The sequence below is a fragment of the Diuraphis noxia genome, unplaced genomic scaffold (genome assembly GCF_037042655.1).
Source record: "Diuraphis noxia isolate RWA-SAM2 unplaced genomic scaffold, SU_Dnox_SAM2 contig0001, whole genome shotgun sequence".
Classification (NCBI taxonomy): Eukaryota; Metazoa; Arthropoda; class Insecta; order Hemiptera; family Aphididae; genus Diuraphis; species Diuraphis noxia.
This window is the reverse complement of record NW_028301711.1, coordinates 89,315,011-89,332,617: the sequence shown is the minus strand read 5'-3', so window position 1 is coordinate 89,332,617 and position 17,607 is coordinate 89,315,011. Positions and strand designations below refer to the sequence as shown.

The window sequence follows — 17,607 nt, the reverse complement described above, 5'->3', positions numbered from 1 at the left end:
AGCTACACCCAAATTGTACAATATATATATATATATATATGTAAAATACAGAATAAGACGTAATAACGAAAACTCAAGCATTATTATTTCAGACGATGGTCCGTTGTGACCGTGCAGTCTCAATCTATACATTCTAAATGTTATTAAAATTAATATTATCCGTTCTTTTTTAACATTAATAATTTATATTAGTTCTTATTTAATAAGTATAATATAATTAATTATGCTGGGTTTATTGCGATGTTTTGTTTTACATATAGGACATAGGTAACATAATATTATACTATTTACAATGTACTAATTTTTATATAGTGATGTAATATACACTTTAAAAACGATTTGGAGTTCTCTTTGAAGAAGTAAATATTAGGTACCTATTCAAGATTATCTTTTACAAATAATTAAGACTGACGTCTGACTGTCCAAATTGACAAACGTTTTGTGTATTTTTTTTATAATCACCATAAGTCGTTATCTAAATAATTATAATCAGATAGGTAATCTTTGGAAATAATAATTAAATGATTTTGAATATTCTAATATTGTATACTTATATATGTATATATGGTTTTTTTTTTTTTAGTAGATATAAGTACGCTTAGCTGTTGCTAAGAATTGAATTTTCGATAAAGTGTAGATTTGCTAATGGTTTTATAATAATTGGTATTTTATACACTGTAACGTATCACAAGTACCGGATTGTATAAATTTAAATACAATATAAAATAATAATTGGATAGGTATATTTAAATAGTCCTTTTCATATTTTGACAGAAAAAAAGCGAATATAAATTATTTAATACTTGCAGTTTATCTTAATCACTAAAAAATAACGATGATCGATACATATTAAAGCACAATGAATTTTCTTACTGAGCATATAATCTTTCAAATAAAATAAGATTTTTTATTTAAATTAAACAAACTGTGTGTTAAACAATGGGAGATTTAAGAAAAAAGTATAACAATTATAGCCATGGTTTTATTTTTACTTATGTTGTTGGACATATGGTTTTAAAACCGAATTTTAGATGGAAAATAAACGACTGAACACTATATTGTATTTTGTTTATTAACTATCACCACCATTACTCAACCCTTTTTTTTATTTATATATATAAATAAAAAGCTAAGAGCTTTTATTTTGTTTTTCACAATACACTATTTTGAAATAATAATAGTAATGAAAAATTAGAATTTTTACAAGCGGTCAAAAGTCTTGCAGGGGACAGGAAAATGGAGCGATGTGGTCGGTCAAAAGAATAACAATAAAATAAACCCTTGTACGCATACGATTATTTTATCCCATAACGTTATTGTTTTGTATGTTTTCAACTCGATTATGTTCAGATAACGAAAATATAGTATTCCTGGCTAAAATTCAATAAACGAACTTAACCGTTCCAACGTTCTACGTTCTACCACATTATCAATGACAAAAAAACAATACCAATTCATCAAACATAAGTAAATATGAAAACCAAATTATTCGAATAAATATTGTAATATACCTACTAATATGTTGTGTCATGACTTATAAATAACAAATAATTATAATATTTATAACGAATTGGTCAGTCTGTAGTTATTATTGCAGTTGGTTATAATTAAATTCGTATTACAGTAGATATCTTTAAATCTAAGCATAATAATATTACCAACAAAGATAAAATCGCGAAGTGTATTATTAACAAAGTTGATTCAAAAATATTACAGTAAAAATCAGTGGTGGAAATTTCATGATTATATTAAATAAAACCCATGGAAATATTTTAATTTATAATTCATAGATATCTCATAGTTTCGTGACTAAGTATTATTAGCTTTAGACTTAAACTTTTCATTTTGCGTATTTATCATTAGTACATAAATAAACTGATATGATTGTATTGAAAGCGTGTCAACAGATAGCAATCATTGATCGCAACTAAATTACAAAATGATAGTGAAAAACGATCTGATGCATGTTGCTTATAATACTCACAAGTCTAAACTATTTAATAGTTATTTAGAAATAAACCGTTTAAATGAAAAAAAGGTTAGTTAAAAAATATAAAAAAGATGCAATTAGGTGATAATAACATTTCATGTACATAAAGAAAAAAGATAAAATATAATATGATTATTTTCAAACATTAAGTTACGTGCATATAAATTAAAAAATATACATTTTTTTTTTTGGTTTCAATCAATGATAATATTATTTGTATATAATTTCAGAGAAAGATTGGAAACAGATCATCAACAGTCACTATAGAATAATGATTAGTATAGTTGGCTTTTGTTGAATGTCCGTTGTTTATATTATTTTTCGATTATTTAAGTCAAACAAAAGTAAATTAATTAATAAATCTTTAAAAAAATGATTAAAAATCTAATAAAAAAATCTAATATTTTTTTTTTCATGTTCACCAATGATAATTTAATATTTAAATATTTGATTTAGAATGATGACTTACATAAATTTCTTACTTTAATATTAAACAAACTTTTTTAATACCTATCTACAAAAAATTTAATTGTAAAATGAAAACTGCCTTAAAATGTTAAATGTAGAATATATAGTAGAAAAAAACCAAAATTAAAAAAACTATTTACTTCATTAAAAAATATACATAAATACTATACGTAACTAAATAATGGCTTTGTAGTTGAAATTAATAAAGATATAAAAAGAAAAATGTAGGTTAACACTTAATTTTGTTTTTACAAGACGTGTAAGAAAAATTTTGAAATAAAAAATAAAATGGATTCCAATATTAAACCACAGGTACCTGGTACATCCGTCCGATCATTCAAAATAAAATCAAAACGAATTAATCTAAAAGTTCTAAGTTCTTTTTAAAATTCGAATTATTAATAAATACAAATATTCAAATTTAATATCAATTAAAAACAATATAAAAACGTCTATGTGTAAAATACAATCACAGATATCAGTTAGTTGTATTATAATAGATAAGCAAAAGTAATCAATATTTTTAATTAGTAATACCATAGACTTTATACTAAGGTATAATACTTATACTTATACTTAGTATGAGGTATATGGGTAATACAAAAGTAATAAGTTTTTTGGTTTTGATAATATTGATAATACTAATTACCTATAGTTCCCAAAGAAACTTCCAAAGCATAAATCCGTATACCTATTGATTTTACACTCCAGGTCAAAATTTAAAAATAAATTTCTATAGTCTATTCACTCTTCCTAAGAGGAAAATCGTGATTATAAGGAATACATTATGTACCAACTCCTATATATACCTATACTCTGCTAAAGCTTTAGATTCTGTAGTAAAATAATTTATAGTCAACACTCAACACGCCATTACAAACTCGTAGTTATAATGTATTTTAATATGCATATATAAATTCAGTCAGTACACAAGCCATGAACTCTATTATAGATTGTAGAAATCAAATCTGTATAAAAATAATAATAATAATAATAAATCTGTTAGCTTCTGTCAGGATAATAATATTTTTAGTGATTTTATTCATAAAGCTTAGAAAGTTTTCTAACAACATTATATTATTTAAATATAATATTGAACATTTTTATATAGATTGCTGCGTAAGTATAATATGTAAATCATGCTACAAAAAACCATACCTTTCTTCGTACATTGACTAAGAAGCATTTGTTGGTGTGCTACAAGGAAAAATAATTGAGTGTTGTACTTTAAAGCGCCTAGTATTAAATTTTGGAAGTACTGTGCAAGCATTTTTTTTTTGTGTCTAAAGATGTCAATTAATTATTTAAACATTTAATGTTCAACAATAAATATTTCAATATTAATTACTAACTAAAAATCTAGTAGTAAATACCTGCTTAGCATTTATAATTTTTTATTTATTTATTTAAATTATTATTTGTATTGGCAGTCATAAATAACTATACTTATAATTAAATATTACATGTCTTATATCAATAGTACATTTTTTTATTTAAATATCCCAAATATACCATTTTACAGTAACTGCGAGAAGTATAATACGTCATCGGAAGATGATGATGATTAATATAACAAGTTGGCAAGCCCTGTGCTAATATTTGACTGAACACAGACCGAGTACCTACTATTAAATCAACTGAATATCATTAAAGCGACCAGCAAAATTATGGCGGACAGTAATTTTGACGGCGCAGTATCTACCAATGAAAGTTTATTATCATTGCCTTGGTTAGAAAAAATACTTGTTGATGTAGCAGACGATAATTTAATGATATACAAAACAATAACAACTAAAACGATAAAAAAGAAATATAAACTTTGAAACGGTAGTGGCTGCTGAGAAATCGCCATATAAATGATACTAAGTGGAATACTTTAGTAGAAAATATTATAACCATCGTCGAGTCAGAAAGGTTAGATTATTATAGCACAGCGGGGACTAGTGAAAAAATGAAAAAAATGTATACGAATTTTAATATAGAAAAGTATACGTGGAGTGACCCAACTTCAAGGTAAATTATTATATAAATACTATTTTATTATACTATTAAAAAAAATATGTTATAACTACTATCTCAGTATCTCACTGATATATAATAAGAATAAAAATAATATACAATAATATTGTCAACGACGTTTTAATTAAAATTGCATTAAAACAAACACTCCAGGTATATTGTTGATTTTTATTGACAATAGCTCGCATAATAGTATAACGGTCTAAGTTGCTGCAGCCCGTAAATTATTACTCGTCTATTGTGTGTATTTATCAAACAACTATAGTAGGTATATAAAGGTTATTTAAGAAAAAAAATAGCTGCTGATACATCGCTATAATTAACGAAGTGCAGTTTTAGTACATTTTTTCCTTTCTACAACTATTGTAACCAAATTATGTTTACCTCTATATTAACTTCAGCTAGTTTAGTACAAATTAAGCATACAATTTATTTTATTGGTTGAATAAAAAACAACGAACATCACCACCAATAATAACAGAAAATAAAATCGCAAAAGAGTGCGTGCTTATTTTTTTCTATGCTTTAATCTGTCTGATGTATAAATTATTTCGGTTAAAAAAAATATGCAATTCATCGACTATACAACTGTGATAGGTTAAGTTAGGTTAACCTAGGTTAAGGCTAACTTTCTTCTTAATTTTATTTGGATTTTTAAGACTAGTCATTTAGATTTTTTGCAACTTCCTTATTTCTATTTATTGTTTTCTATTATTTTGATGCCATGCTGATATTGAGTGAGAAATTGGTACAGAGCTCTATGGAAGAGCTTACTATATCTCGGTTTTATTTAAATTGAATTGTTAAATCTTAAGCACATCGCTAGATATTGAGTCATTAACAATTTGTTTACATAAATATATTCAGATAGGCGCTGAGGTATGAGAAAAAATTTGATTAAGGTAACTTGAAAAAAATTTAAGAATTATAAACTATTGTATGACCAGAGTTATAGTGGAAACTATATAATATATTTTCAGTGCCATTTGAAAAGCTTATTTTATTTTATAAAATATTTCATATCTAAAATAAAAGTAAAGAACCCTAAAGAGTTTAGAATATGTGACTAGATATCATCAATTATCATACTAAATTTAAAACGAGAGCCGTGTAGATTTAAATCAGAAGAGAAGTACTTTGAGAATAGATTATCGGATTCATTAGGACAGTTTGCAGTCTCATCAGAGATATTACGGACTGATAAATAGATTGGGAATATTTTCATTACATTTCTTGTTAATATCCAAAATTAAGGTCAACTGGACGATAAATTATGTTCAATATCACTTATATTTAAATTACATAGGCAGTGGCAGTAGGTACTTATACATATTTAAGCTTACATTTTTCAGTTAGTTTATTCCTATACTTTATAGTTATTAGTTACTACTAGTGAGCTCTATAGGTTTATCTACGCCTATTATATATGTTTCATCTTTCGGCTTTGATTCTTCTTCCAATTAACTGTGATTCGTTTCGTACTTAGCTTTACTGTTGGAGTTGCTATTTATAATTAGTGGTCAGCTCTGCCTTTCGATTGCTCAAGATGTTAAAAATCCATGGACAGTGTCTTTTAGTTATCTTTATGCAGTTTATTTGGTTTTTAGATGTTGCACCTGGAAATACTTATGTTTATTTGTAAAAGTTATTTGTTTGATAATAGGCTTAGTTACTGTTAATGATGTTATCACATGATGTTAGTTTCCTTTTTTTTTTTTATATACACTATGGCAATTTTTCTTGTTTATTATTATTTCCATCTCACAGTTCAATTAATTATTAATGGTTCTCAATCTATTCTGACATTATTCAATAATTGTCAAACTTTTATCAAAAATGAATAACTATCTTACCTATATCTATGGTAGAAAATTGATTTTATTTTTAGTTTAATACTATCGATACTAGACACTAGTTCATCTCATTTTCTATTATATGTACCTATACTAATTACCATAGTGTGTAAAAAATATTTTGTTCTCTGATAAATAGTCACTCTTATTGCCAATGTTTAAAATAGTGTTTTAATATTCGAAGTTTCAGTACATACATTTTTAATATTATTTTCTTGCTTCCGTATACCTACATTTTAATGATTTTTTTTTTAGTCAATGACCGAGGTTTTTATAAATGTTTCTTAAAAAAGAATTTTTTAGAGGGATAGGTAGTTGGCCAATCGACAAAAATTCATTAATAAAAGCCCAACTGTATGGTGTGCAACAAAAATACGTATAATATAATCGTATTTTAGATTCTGAGCGGAGCGATGAATGTATTGATTTTACCATGATGTGTGTTTTTTTTTTTTTTTTTTGTGTCTGTCATCACGTTTTGGGGCAGAAAAAGTGCTTCGATTTTTGACTTCAGTACCTCGTTCAATCAGAAAGTGAATCAGGTTGGTACTTTGGGGGGTCAAAACTAAAAAATTCTCAATATTTTTCTAAATAATTGAGAAAAACAAACTAAAAATTAAGGGAAAACGGGAAATTTTACGCACACTCATTTTTCGACAAAATCGATTTTGGTTTTTGATGTAACTTTAAAACAAATGACCATAGATACATGAAATTTTTACCTAATGTTTATATAAGTATATTCTATCCACCATGCAATTTTCAAAAAATTTCGACTTAAGTTGACTATTCATAGGCATTTCAAATTTTCGATCATTATTAGTTTTTTTTAAATTAATATCGATAAAAATTTATTTGTTAGGCAGAAAAGCTTGAAAATTTAATACAAGGCTCTTATCATATTGTTACAATAGCTGTTGAAAAATAAAAGAAATTCATAGTCACAATTTTTTTTTATAAGCATTCAAAGTTTGAATTTTGACAAAATACGTAAAAATCACGAAAATTCACAAATTATTTTAAGCTAGAAATTCATAAAAAATTTTCTTTTTAAATCTAAGATTTCAAAATTTAATACAAGATTCCTTACAATTTTTTCAATCTTTATCACAAATAAAAATTCCACCAGAAATTCAAATTAAATTTTATGAGCATTTGAAATTTAAATTTTTACAACATTGGATTTTCACTTTTAGCGATTTCCTTATTTTGGTGTAACTCTAAAACAAATTACCGCAGATACTTGAAATTTTGACTGAATGTTTATATAGGCGTTTTATATATTTGATAAAATTTTCAAAATATTTAGATTTGTTTTGAGCTGTTTACTGACATTTTAATTTTAAATTTAATACAAGGCTCCTAACATATTTTTACAATAGAAGTTGAAAAATAAAAGAAATACACAGTCACAATTTTTTTTTATAAGCATTCAAAGTTTGAATTTTTACAACATATTATGTAAAAATCACGAAAATTCGTAAATTATTTTATGCTAGAAATTCATAAAAATTTTTCCTTTTATATCTAAGATTTGAAAATTTAATACAAGGCTCATTATATATTTTTTACAATAGCAATTGAAAAATAAAAGAAATATGTTGTCACAATTTTTTTTTATAAGCATTTAAAGTTCAAATTTTGACTAAATACGTAAAAATTACGGCAATGTTCAAATTATCTTAGATAGAAATTCATAAAAGTTTTCCTTTTTGATTCTAAGGTTTGAAAATTTAATACAAGGCTCCTAACATATTTTTACAATAGCAGTTGCAAAATAAAAGGAATACATAGTCACAATTTTTTTTTTAAGCATTCAAAGTTTGAGTTTTGACAACATATTATGTAAAAATCACGAAAATACAGAAATTATTTTAAGCTAGAAATTCATAAAAAATTTTCTTTTTATATCTAAGATCTGAAAATTTAATAGAAGGCTCATAATATATTTTTACAATAAAAATTGAAAAATAAAAGAAATGCGTAGTCACAATTTTTTTTTTTACAAGCATTCAAAGTTTGAATTTTGACAACATATGTAAAAATCACGAAAATTCGCAAATTATTTCAAACTAGAAATTTATAAAAAATTTTCTTTTTAAATCTAAGATTTGAAAATTTTTAATAATCTATAATATATCCTAGACAGATAAACCGTCTTCGCTCAGAATCGTTTTTTGTATACAATGATATAATATCATTGGATTCAAATTTAATTCCATCCATTACAGTAACCCACTGTACAGCAGAGCGACATACACGACTTACCCGCTTTTTAATTTCTTAAATTAAACAATAATTTATCAAAAATCAAAATTAATACAAAAATATTCTGTATACAGATAGGTAATATTATGATGTAATTATTAAATTATAGATAATTATGGGTTTGTTGTTTATAAATTATAACATAGTAGTTATTTAGGTATTAAAGACTTAAGATTAGTGTAATTTGGTGAACAACAGGTTTCGTAATAAGTACATAATATACACATAGCAATAAAATAAAATAATTTAAAAAAATATTTATTTATAAATAAAATGCTTAATCATATTTTAGTAAATGTTTAAAAGACAGACAATCATGTAAAATGAAATCATAGTGTTAATAATTTAAATTATATCTGTTCATAGTTTCCACCTTCCAATAACCAAAAATAAAAATAATAATTTTATAAAAATATAAATGAAATAAATATTAATAAAATAAAATGTTCATTGAATACTAAAAAATTTATCTATGAATCACGATTAAATATTTTTTTTGTGATCAAAATATTATGTTGGAATTGCAAACGTAGGTAATTGTTTTGACATCTATGCACCCGCTTCTGAATGTAAAATGTTTTAATGAAAACCATATCTATTTAAATGGTTTTTAAATTTAATCAAATCTCCAAAGAGTGAACACTGCAAAATAGATTATGTATTTAAGCATATTATCTATGTAAAATGTATTATTTAAATCTATTGACCTCGTTTCTCACGAATAGATGATTGATAAAAGTATCATCAATGACATACATATTATTTTTAGATTCCTGGAAGGGAGTTTAAATTTTATATTTGATTTGTTTTTTGTAATTTCATCTCTAATATTTATTAAATAATTTATTATGAACTTCTTCCAGGTAAATACAATTTGTATTGTATAACGTTTGATGAATGAAAAACATAGTTCGATAATAATTGATTGATAATTTTTAGAATTTACCAATATACGTAAAAGCTGGATCTGTAGCAATAATAAATATAAGTGGTCAATAATCAAAATAGAAGTCGAACCAAGGTTAAATTGATATTTATTAAGTTTGGAAATTAATTATTACTTTATTTCGAACTAATTTGATATTGTTTTCTCTCGGACTTCAATTTACATCATAAAGTAATACATTATTTGTTCAATAATCATTAACTTTTTTTTTTTTTTGAGGTTCGGGGGTGCAATAAACAACCTATCATCACCCAACCATATCTACTTCTCTGTGTGACTGCATAATTATTAATTTATAATTCAATTTTAGATTATTAAATAATGATATTGTATAGATTTAATCGGGGAGAAAAATAATTTATCCATTAATGATATTTAAGAAAATAACAATAGAATAAACGTTTTTCAATGTAATCATAAAATAATTAAATATTGGTTTTTCATCCATAGTTAATCTTTAAAATAATAAAAAAACAATAAAAAAAAAGTGTAACGTATTGTTTTTTGTAGAATAAATGAACTGAAATGACTTAAGGTTAATGATTAAGTACGATGAAGTGTTTATAGTTGTGCTTTGTTATGCTATTTTATATACTTGCTTTTGTTTGATTGTATTTTTATCTCGATGGAATTTTTTCTAAATTTTGAGGCTCATAGAGTCATCAAAAACAATGATAGCTGTTTCAAATATGTATTCAACGGGTTACAAGAATGGGCAACTGTCTCCGGAATCAACATTGAAAGATTTAATATGATAAATTGAAAAGCACTAGTGATTTAATGTAACAATTTATTATAGAGGTAGGATTTTATTGCTATATGCCATAATCTAAAAACTCTGAAAATCGTACTTAAATTTATTATTCATTTTTTTTTATTTGTCGTACTATTATAAATTTGTATTCAATTAATATATTACTATGAAAGAATAAAATAAAATGGTCTTACTCGTGTTAAATTGATGAAATTAACATTTATACCTACGTAATAAACCATAGGTTGACTGACAATTTGGTCATTAAGATAAAAATGAGACTTATATTATTTAAAAACTAGATTGTCTAGATTTATAAATAGTTTAATGCATTATAAAAATAGATAGATATCTTAGATTCTCAACAAAGCGATGAATTGGTTTTACAGTTTTTACAACGATGTGTGTGTGTGTGTGTGTGTGTTTTTACCCTTATAAGTTATCAACTTTTGGGGCAGTAAAAATTGTTTGGTTTGCTTAACAGCATATTTCGTTGACTAGTAGGTACTTTTTAGTGGAGAGGGGGGGGGGAAAGTAAAAAAAATTTCCAATAGCTTTTAAAAGTAGCAGGAAAAGCTGAGATTCTTAAGCAAAACCAGTTTTTGAAAAAATCGATTTTATTTTTTAGATATATTTTTTTTTCGGAAAAGATGAATATTTTACGTATTGAAGTACTGATGCCTAATAGTAAAATAAATTAATTTAACCACAATAATATCATCAAATACACGAAATATATAGGTACTATAGGCTGAGTATATTAGGTTGATAGATCGTTTTCGTTCAGAATCGTTTTTCGTTTACAATGATTTTATATTGTTGAATTTAAATTTAACATATCCATCACAGTGACTGCCTAGACACTTAATGTACAGTAAAGTTTCACCAAATTACCCGCTTTTTATACTTAGATCTAAGATAGATTTTTCATTTTCTTTGTCATATTCCTAGAAATAGGTCAAACATGACCATAAAAGACGTATAAATGACTTAAAACCTTAAACGTGCTTTGTTAATAGTATAATGATAATATTATATTATAGTGGTGCTTATTTTTAAAGTAGTATGTATTTGAAACACATTTTTAACTTAGAAAGCATCATGCTAGAAAATCAAAAAATAACAAAAATGAAATTGATCATCTTATAAATTTCTACCAATATTGATAAGATGAGTGGTTTTTCTTATAGATATTTCTCACAAAAATATAAACAGTGGTTCTTTATTAAGTTGTCTTGAACAGTGGTTTTTATCAAGACTTTTGCCATACTGATTATACCTGTACAATGGTAAGGCGTATGTATATATCAGACATAGCGTTCGACGATCGTGCCTCCTGTCATGTCGGGTTTCTACAGGTACCTAGATAGTATTATCATTCAAATGTCGCTTTGGGAAAAGAAAACCGTCACCATCGCATACAAACCATTATGATAACAGTAATAACAACATCTCTCCAGTGTGTCGGTATGCCTCCTACCTATAAACGTGCATTTTACATTTGTATCATATTTTGTGCGCACGGAAGACAGTTACGAGGTGTGAGGTGGAATAAGGGATATGTGAAAACCTGAGGGGTTGTCGGAGTAAAGTTATGGGTAAAAGAAACCGAGGTAATAAATAAAGCGAAAAAGACTCGTGCAGGTATATGTCTGTGGTGAGAGAAAATATTAAATGTACAAACTTGGTGTACGCCTGTCGGTGTCGGAGGCCGCATGAAATACGTGTAGACAAATATACACGAGTGTAGTACTACTGTATTAAATGTATAGATTTGTTGTTATATTAGTTTAGGGTGGAACTGAAATGGGTTAGGGTGGGTAAAAGTGGTAGACAAAGTATTAGACGGTTTTTGCGAACGAGTGGTGCTAGTGGCAGCGGTGATGGCGGGTTGATCCCCAACTCCCATGAGTTGCAGTAAGTATATATCATTCTTTCAAATGTACCTTGCCTATCTCATAGACGTCTATTTTTTTCGTTTTTTCTACCTCTTTGTTGTAAAAATTGTATGGTGAAAATATATATCTTAACACAACGATGCACTAGGTTTTTTCTCGTTAGTAGAACAGTAGAAAAAAATGTACTTATACGGCTATATCCCATTTTGATTTATTAATAATACTTATTTTATAAACAACCGATCTCATTCAAATTATGCTAAATTAATAAATGGATTATTTGCTACTATTTTTAAATTTATACTACGACTTGAGTAAGAATTCATCAATTTCATAATTCAATTTTACCTATTTATTTTTTACAGTACAAACATATCATATTAAATCAAGAAAAAGTGTCTTAATGAATTACAAATTCATTTAATATATCCTATAATATTATAAGTGTATATCGAAATTACTCTAAACATGCTGTTAAACCAAATTTAATAGATTGCAGTGTATTTTAACTTTATTTGAAAGCAAATCTATTTGTTTACAATATTGTACTTCAGAAAACCAAAAACCTTTTCTAACCATTATAACTAAACAATTGCTATAAGAAAGTTTTTAAAGTTTTTCAGTAACTTTTTAGTTTTATGGTTTAGATTGATATTGCTTACCAACAAGTCTAATGTGTTTTTACAAAATTAAAAAATTTGATTTAGTAAACTTAACATTTTAAATCTGAACTTATCTTGATAAAAATTATAAAATATGTATAAGACCTTCCATCGAATATAAGTAACAACATTAATGTATTTATTTTTGAAAATAATTATTCATAGATGTTTCAGTTGTTTTGAATTTTAATATAATGTCGATATAGGTTATAGTAGGGACTGCAGTAATTAAATATCAACTAAAAATATTATAATACGAATGTCTACATTAATACTGAAGTAATTTAAGCTTCACTCAGAAGTAATTTTTCGAATGTGATGATTTTCTATTGGTATCAAATTACTATAGTAATAATAATAATAATAATGTAACAATGTCTTCCTTCAAGGTGATCAAAGCTATACGAGTGTGCCGACATTCTGTCTCTATATCCCCTGCCCTTTTTCATATTTAAGTCTATTATACATTTTTTTAAGGTTTAAATTAAATGTAGAATTAAATATATGGTAGGTATGTCTTGAATATGATGGTTATTACCTAGAACTAAAGATGTAGGTAATAACTTATATTTTAAAAGAAAAAACGAACTACATAAAAATTATAGAATAAGGAGAACAATGGTATCCTGGATTTTAGAAATCTTAAATTAATTAGGTTTAATATAAAATATACACTAAGTTAAACACGTTTAACCAATTCAAAGGTATGCGGTATGCTGCAAGGAGCTTAATTATTTTTGATAATTTATTTAAAATCAAAAAACGATAAGAAATGTGATTTTTTCGCACGTTTTATTATATCATGCGCGTCATTCTTTATTTATTTCAGTTTTAGGTTACTATATATACTTTATACATAGTACATTACTACATTAATATTTCAATTTTCAAAGTAACTATTTTTCACATTCAAAAGATGAATACAAGTGGGATCAAAGAGTAAATGGTTATCTTGTGTTTATTTCAAACAGATGAATGAGCAGATACAATTTTTATGTACTATTATTAGTAATAGTTTATTACTGTTTATACTCATATTTAAAAAATTTCAATCGACGACATCGTGAGCCATAGGGTATTGAATAATTATGTTACAGTGTTATAAGGTAAGTCTTTGGAGTTAAAATTGTATGAATATAATAAATAATACTAAAGTGGAAAAGTGGGGAAAAAATAATATAATGTAGGTACATTTTTGTAGGTATAGAATGAATTTTAATATTTTACACAGCTGTCGTCATGTTTTGCGTGCGATTTTAATTACGAATATACTTTATTGAAACCAGATGGTAGCCGAAAGCTTTAGGATGAATATTGCTTATTGTTTAACAATACTTAGTTGTTTTAGTTCATTTAATTTTGTGCTATAGATATTTTAAGATAAGTTATAGATACCATATTTACTAGGGGTCTGCGTAAACAATTTTTCAGTAAATCTGCGTTGAAAATTGTTTTATAGTTAATAACTAATAATGGTGTATAGGATTCGTTTTTAATAAATTTATCACAAAACTCAATTATATAATTATTATTTAATTAGTACAGTGAAAACTGTCCAAAGCGGAATCGCATGGGACCAACAAAAAATTCCGCTTTAAGTAGTTTTCCGGATTATTCAATTCAAATAAATATCAAATATCAAAGAATATTTTTCAATTTATCGTTTTAAATAATATAATTCATTAAAATTAAACTAAAATATAGGTTTTATAATTCATTCAAGACAATTAAAATATGACGTATAAACATTTAGCATTTCCAAAAGGCAAAAATTATGAAGAGTTTTTTTATTTTGTGACGGTTCCTGCTATTTTTTCTTCTGAGTGTTGTTTGATCGATGGAACCAATAAGATTATCATCTTGTTGATCAATAGCAAACCGATGTAGATTTTTTATTTCAACTTATGCTTCTTTGTATGTATTAATCGTTGTAACTTCTTCACGCATTACTTCTTTTTCGACGCCAGATGAATTACTTTCACAATCATTTTGTGAATGCATTTCTTGGCTCTCCGTTACCAAAATTGTATCAATCATCAAAAACTCATTAACATTATTATCACTATTTAACGATGTACATTATTGTACATTCGCATATCTATATTTTATACCTTATTTTTGGTTTATATTACACATGCGCGTGCCATTTTTCAGGTTTATGCAGGGTTTTTACTTGCATGGGACTTACAAAATCGTTCCGTTTCCGCGTTATGAAGGTTCCGTTTTATTGGAGATGAGTGTCTATATAAAACTATAGGAACGTGCCGGGACCATAGAAAAATTCCGTATTGGATAGTTTCCGTTTTATCAGAGACCGCTTTAGACAGTTTTCACTTTAATAATATTTTCATGATATTATAAACAATTAACAGTTAAATAAAAATGTATGTGTTTAAATATTGTTCTAGTAGTATCTATTAGTTTAATTTCTTTATCATATTATTTTACACGTCCACCTCAACTCTTCAACCAAATATATTATGAATGTAATAATACTACCATGTACATGAAAACAATTGAAACAATCAGTCATTAAATTTTATCCACGTAATAAAAAATATTGGTAAAATTTACAAAGTTGCCGCTCTAATACCTATCTGTAGTACCTGATCTCTAATATCTACCTAGCCACCTAGGTATTAAGTATGATTATTATAGCACTAAAACTATATTATTAATAAATCAGACACTAACCCTAACGGTTCATTTTTATAAGCAATTTATGTTCCATGTTCATGAATAATTACGGTATTATTATCACTAATATATTCAGTAAATTAACATGTAATAGTTTTAGAATTGTGTTTTTCTTGTAGAGTTTCATCGTATGTAAGTATATAACTTCTTCATGTATTAGTGTTTAATACAGAGATAAATCATTAATTTTCGTAGTAGAAGCTCTGAGTCATTTTTCCATTACAATAATTGATTCTATTAATAATCCTATTATTGCTTTAAAATGCACCGCTATAGTCTACACAGAGCCATGATACTTAATTATAGCTAGACGAGTGTCCAATACCAGAAGTCTCAATATTTGATCAGACATATTTTTTATTTATAGTATTTTCAATTGATCGAGATATTAAAATAATATGATGACCTACTTATATAACGTTCGTTTCATTGTGTAATATCTTAGTTATATGTAAGTACTTACTTACTACTTACTCGTAAATTATTTTAAGAGCTCTTAAAGTTTTAAGAATGTCTTATAAACAATATTATTGGGTATCATCTTTATTAACCAGAGCTGTACAGAAAATATTTATCAAATGCAATTGTTTCTTATTGTCTTCAGATAATACTACACTAGACAATGCTAAATGTAATCAGATCAAAACGAGTGATACAAAAATGCTCAATATATTATATTATAATCTGTGCTGATCATAATTATTTATGATATACGTTTTTACATATGTTTCGCACATAATGTACGAAATAGGAAACTTTAAAAATTATCTCGATTTATCTCGCAATGCTTACCTCAAATGGATTATTATACCTAACCTAAAATTACAAAGTATGGTATACTCGAATGAAAATAAAGCAAGTACCAATTTACATCCCAAAAACGGTATTATAGTATTGTAATATCGCTCACAAGTTGTGCTAGCAGTATTATTGGTTCGTTTCGTTTTTAATTCGATTGCGGAAAAAAATTAAGTCGACGTGTAATCAACGCAGTCAGTGTCTATTGTGTCTCGGTGTGCCAAACAAAACCAGTGTTAACGTTTAAAACAATAAAATAGTTTACGTAGTAACATTAATTACTATTAAAAGGCTTCATCGCCGCTGGGCGAGAGGTGGTGATTGCCGCCGGCGGCAGTGTTGGCGTGACGAGTTTTGCGTGCGTGCGTGCCCCTATTTTGTGCTCTCGCTGTCACCCGGTTACTATAATAATAATATAATATAATACAACTCTGTTGGCGCACACGGACACGAAAAAAAAAAAAAGGTGAAAAAAAGGAAAGAACCACTGTTACGACGGACAAGTCGTGTGTACACAGTATCTCTGTCGACCCCGACGGTGGAGGGGGTATTATTATTATTATTATTATTATTATCATCATTATTATTATTATTATTATTACTATTATATTAACTAGGTATAGCTGCTAATTCTGTTTTTCGGTAGGTATTATTATATTATACCAGTGTACCTATATATACAGTGTTGTTCTACCCGTGTCGTGTTTTCACGCACTCATTAAATTCTTGAACAACACTTTATAATAGTAGGTAATACAGTGGCAGAGGTGGCGGGTGCCGCCAGAACCAGTGAAGGCGATATTATTATTATTACGATAATAACCCCGAAACGCGATTATTATAATCGTATATTTGTATGTATAATAATAAAACCATAGCAGCAGCACCTAATACCTATGTAATAGTTCTTTCACTCGTGTCGGCCCTGCCACCAGCTATATAAATAATATGTATAACATTGTATATAACTACTGCGCTCGGCGCGGGTTCGTCTGTTGCTTTTACCCATACGAAACGGGCAACTAAACCGTCTAACCACAACGGGGCATTTTATTCAAACACCGAAAGGGTTGTAATTTCATGAACATGCCCACCACTAGTTGCGGCTCATTTTCGTCATCATAATCTAGCCGAATCGTAAACATAGTGCATGAGTATTATTTTATCATTTTATATTATTCTTGCAGGCACGCCAAATAACCGCGAGAGCAGAAGTATCAGTACGCGTGATGGAATATCGAATAAAAACGTCGA

General features: G+C 26.6%; 1 protein-coding gene across 1 annotated transcript in view; it reads right to left on the bottom strand.

The window, feature by feature from the left end:
* LOC107167940 (uncharacterized) overlaps positions 1-17,607 on the bottom strand; it is a 178,448-nt gene that overhangs the window by 63,270 nt on the left and 97,571 nt on the right. The gene's annotated exons all lie outside the window — the stretch shown is intronic.